This window comes from Helianthus annuus, chromosome 7 (genome assembly GCF_002127325.2).
Source record: "Helianthus annuus cultivar XRQ/B chromosome 7, HanXRQr2.0-SUNRISE, whole genome shotgun sequence".
Classification (NCBI taxonomy): Eukaryota; Viridiplantae; Streptophyta; class Magnoliopsida; order Asterales; family Asteraceae; genus Helianthus; species Helianthus annuus.
In genome coordinates, this window is record NC_035439.2 from 136840360 (window position 1) to 136845538 (window position 5179).

The window sequence follows — 5179 nt, forward strand, 5'->3', positions numbered from 1 at the left end:
AATAATTTCGTCCTCGAAATTTCACAATGACATAAATCAATCATTAATCAGAAAACAATAATCAAAAGAAATTATTTATTGAAATCAAACGATGTTTTATTCCACGATCAAAGAAATTCAAAATAAGAAAAAAAACAGTCTCTAAAAGCAAAGACAAGAACTCAAATTAAGAAAGGTTTCCTTTAAGGTTCTCGACCAATCACATCATATCCGTGGTGTTTCTTAGCAAGCTCTGTTGGTTTATTATCAGCGGTTAAAGCAAACACTCTTCCGCCGGTAGTGCGTGGTACTGTGTTTGCCCCTGTAGCAGGTGTATCAGTATTCTTCCCAGTGTACTTAGGTGGATGTGGGCAGTCCCTGGATAAATGTCCGGGTTGTTTACGTCTAAAACAACCTCCTGTGAGTTTGAGGCATACGCCATCATGCGGTCGCCCACATGTGTTGCATAAGGGGCGAGATTGCTGCTGGTTTTGCGGAGGAGTAGTTTTAATGTTTTGAGAACCCCCATGTTGGGTCCCATTGTTCCGATTGGAATTTAACTTTTGGTGTTCAGTGGTTGGGGTTTGGGAAGAGGATTGTCCAGTGATCAGGGTGGGATTATTCATGAGGTTCCCACCGTATTGCAGTTTCATTGACTTATTTGCAATTTCAAGGTTTTATACTGCATTTGCTACTTCAGTGACATCTTTAAATTCTTGATTCACAATTAACCATTTTACCCTTTCACATAGAGCCCATTTAAGTTTTTGGGCCTGTGCAGCTGGGTCCCAGCCTCAGATCCAGCGAAACTAGCAAGCCTTGTGAACCTTTCCATGAATTCTGACATTGGTTCATCTTCTCTTTGCTTAATCGATGCAAACTCCCGAATGTATTCCTCCCTGAATGCAACCGGAAGATATTGCTGGTAGAACAATGTCTTGAAACCCTCCCATGTGAGTGTAGCAGCAAATGTATCACCACCTCTTGAGCGTTTAATAGTTCGCCACCACGTTTGGGAGTTGTCTTCCAGCTTGTAAGCAGCCAATCTTGCCTTGAACTCATCACTCACTCCCAAGGCTTCAAAAATTTTCTCCATGTGATCAATCCAATTTTGTGCTTCTATCGGTGTAGCACTAGAGCTAAAGGATCGGGGATGTTGCTTTAGAAATCTTGAGAGCCATTTGTGAATGTCAACAATAGGCGGTGAAACAGTCTCTTTCTCTTTCTTGGCTTTGGGTGGCGAACGAGGTGGGGTTGGCGAACGAGGTGGTGTTGGCGAACGGGGAGGTGTTGGCGAACGAGGAGGAGTCGGAGGCGCCTTGCCGTTTATTTCTTCACGCATTTGTTGCATGAGGTTAGGAAGTAACTCGGCATACATGTTTTGGGTGATGGTTTGCATCAAATTAGGGAGTAGTCCTTTGACAGCACGTTGGATTGCGCTGTTAAGGTCGCGACGCCTAGACGATGTGCTCGAACTACGTCGACTAGTTCTTCTAATCGGAGGCATCTACAAGAATAGTGTACGATGGTGATGACAAATTTAAGAGGACATATTCCAAACCCGGTCCTACCCATTGCCTCACAGGTTTTTATTTATTTATAATTTTTTAGAAAACGTTTTATCGACAGGAAAGAGCCTGGGCTCTGATACCATAATTGTAACACCCCGTCCCGACTAGGGCTAACGTGTCACTGATACAGTATACAGAATTCAATGCATCATTTCATTAAAATAAAAGCATTACTTTATTTCAATAAAAAAAATACAAGTCATGGTAAATTTTTATGAAAATTCCTGTGAGTCTTTTATTCTCCCGAGCCCTTTTCCAAGTCTTCCTTGATTTTCTTGTAACCTAACGTACATAAAAGACATATGCACGCCTGAGTAAAATCTTACTCAGTGGAACAACAACTATAAAGCGTATGAATTCTTAACAATATCTATATAACAACCAATATACATAGCACATACAGTTAGCCACATTCGGTGAGTCACAATTCGGTAGTTCGGTTCGTAGTTAGTTCACATTCGGTGCGTCACATAGTCACATTCGGTGCGTCATATAATGGCATTCGGTGAGTCATATACTCATATTCGGTGCATCACATTCGGTAATTCGGTGAGTCATATTCAGTATTTCGGTGCTTCGTATTTCTATTCGATAACAAACATTATAACTATATCCATATACATATATCATATCACATAATCTTAAAGATGACAAAAGCATATAAAAACGACTTTAAGTTTCCGACAATGAGGTTGCGAAAATCTAAATTCGTACACATAAGTTGCTTAGAGTCCGTACCTTAATTGCGATAGGAAGGCCGTAAGTAACCCGCACGAGAGGAATAAATGTTGCAAATCCTACAATTATTTCCACAACTTAATTTCTAATAAATAAATTACGTGATGTTTGGCCTTTGAAGAACAACAGTTTACAACTTATTATTCATTTTAGTTTTTGAAATTTTGGATAAGTTCCTTTTTATTTTACTCAATATACAAACGAGAATCTATAAGCTAATTGTTTTATCTTTATACATTGAAAATTAGTATTTGTATTTAGAAAATAGAGTACCTATCTTGGAAATTTATTCATAACTTAGTGCTTAAATAAATAAAACAAATAATGGTTTATATAATAAAAATGAGTTTTACTAAATATTAAATAAAAGAATGATGGATTTAAAGTCAAGGCCAAACGGAAGCTAAAAAGAAACTTGGACAAAGTGAATTTAGGGACTGTTTTCTTCTCCAACAAGACCATACAGAACACCCCTTCTAATACAAAAAAAAAGATGTGCATTCAAAAAGAAACATATTTGATTTAACCAGACGTTAATTATGACTTTCGTTTCGGAAACATGACGAATAGATGGATAGCATCCATACCTCAATCAGTTCGATGGTTACTGGTTTCGTCGGAGTACTTGCGGCGGCGGCGGAACTTGACAAAAGGGGCCGATTTGGGGTGAGGAACAGAAAGGTGAGAGGCGTGTTCGTAACGAGTAAGCACCACCTTTACTTATAGGTCTCCAGACGCAGTTTATCGATTAGGAATCTCGTCTAATTTAGGCCGATGATTGAACTCAAAATAGGAAACTAAGACAGCTTGAAAATGCGTGACCGAATCTCGATTTTTCTTGGTTCGAGATGGAGTTTGTTTGGCAAGTCATCCGTAATTGATTCAGTGATTAGCGGATGACGGATTTTACGTCGGAAAAGTAAGCGAACGTAGAGGGGAGGGATATGGGCAGTCAAATGAGTTTTTATAAAATGTTCCAATTTGCCCCTGGACTTTGAAAAACGAAATTACAAAACTCATCCCTAACTTAAAATTTACAAAATCCCCCCCTCCTTTTTTTTCCTTTTAGATGGTATTACCAAAGTGAGTTTACTTTTATAAAAATAAAAATTAATTTCGTTCATAATGATTTTTTTTAAAGGTTTTAAATGTGTCAATTAAATAACATTTAATAACATATATTCTAGGATTTTGAAAATTGGGTTATTACAGCTGGCCTAAGGTATAAGCTCTGTAACGCTGCTACTGCCAACAATGGGAAGCACTACCCCTACAGATGACAAAGGAGTAGGTGTCACATTTTCAGTTTGAGCCCCGCTAGGAGTACCTATATAAAAAAAACAACAAACTTCAGTAACACGAAGCTCATAATTTACAATCACATTCGAAGACAAAGAGTACATACCAAGCGGCGGGGCATAGGCAGCTTGCACAGCCTCAAACGCGGTCAGAGTAGGAGTAACAAACGTTTTCTGTTTTTTCGACAAATGAGTAGGGCTTGTCATTGCAGCGGTAGTAGAGATGTCACCCCTAGTGAACGCTGCCCCACCAACGGAAGACGTGGCCGCACCAGCCGCCATGTATTTCCTCCCGGTAACCTTTATCCGGGTGGGTTTTTTCTCTAAGGCGACAACACCGCTACCCGCGCTGAGAGAAAGGGGAGAAATGTAGGCAGCAGGATCCGCTGGCAAGACGGGTAACAAAAACTGCTCCAAATGCACCCTCAACACATCCGGCTCCTGTTCGTCGAGCACGCGGTTCGCGGCCCTCAACGCAAGATGCCGCGGAAGGTCAACAAAGTCAAACAAGCTCCATTCCCCTGTAATGTACATACATGTTATTTCCAAAATGGTAACACACATGACCAGCAAACAACACGCATACCTGCATCATCCCTTTGAAAGGAAGGATACTGCATGATGTCACGCCAAGGCAAACTCATCCCCGCCATCACCAGGGCTCCTTCTGGGATTATTGTGCACTCGAAAGGGCGACCACACAACTTTGTATACAGGGCGTTAGACACATACGCATCTTCAGAAGGACCATCGTCCCTAACCTTGTCTTTCGGTCCCTTTTCCCTCCAGTGCATCTCGCCAGGAATTACAGAGGCATCAATATAGAAAAATGTCTTTTTCCAATCCTTGTCTTTGGAACTGGTAGGAATATCCCTCAGACAAGACACATCGGTATCTCTTCGGTCAAAGGTGAAAAAGGGGGATTTCCACACAAGAACAAAGAAAGCCCTAAACACAATAAGTTCCGGAATGTGACCTAGGGCCACACAAGAAAATTCGAACTGTCGGAGTTTCACTAATCCTAGTGGATGCAGTTGGGAAAGGTGAATACGGTAATGGTCAAGTACCAATTTGAAAAACCTGGTAACGGGCAGTCGAAAATTGCAAAATTTGAAGAAATCACTAAACAATGTGATTTTGCCCTCCTTTAGCCGAAATGTTGTGTCCGTTTTCGATGATAACACGGGATTCCATTCAGCCCTGATGCCATAATCTTGCAGAAGGTTGTTGTAAGACACAACTCTCCACTTGCAGAACAGGGCATCAGCGCTGGCTGAGACGGAGGAAGAAGATTCACCTGTCTTAGAGGCCATTTGTTTGAAATCGAGAAGTGCAAGAAAAAGTTGTGAGGAAATAAAATCGGAATTCAAACCTCACAAACAGAGGTACTATTTATACACGAAGGTAACTTTTCAAATTCAAAAAGACGAACGGACGGAAATACGCGTCAGAACAGGGTAAATACAGTTGTCATCCCAATGATGACTTAACTGTCACATCCTATTCTATCGCCGCCATTTTCTCATAACACATAATGGCACTTTACTCGATAAAGTTTGCAATAAGCAGGGTATACTTACTTTTCTTTCTCTT

General features: G+C 40.6%; 1 long non-coding RNA gene across 1 annotated transcript; it reads right to left on the reverse strand.

Annotated features, from left to right (window-relative positions):
• Positions 1-1645: 1645 nt before the first annotated feature.
• On the reverse strand, positions 1646-3231 carry LOC118480457. The gene is made up of 3 exons (XR_004862833.1): positions 2876-3231; positions 2289-2347; positions 1646-1832 (listed from the first exon to the last, which is right to left on the reverse strand). It is a non-coding gene; the product is annotated as an uncharacterized LOC118480457 (long non-coding RNA).
• Positions 3232-5179: the final 1948 nt, after the last annotated feature.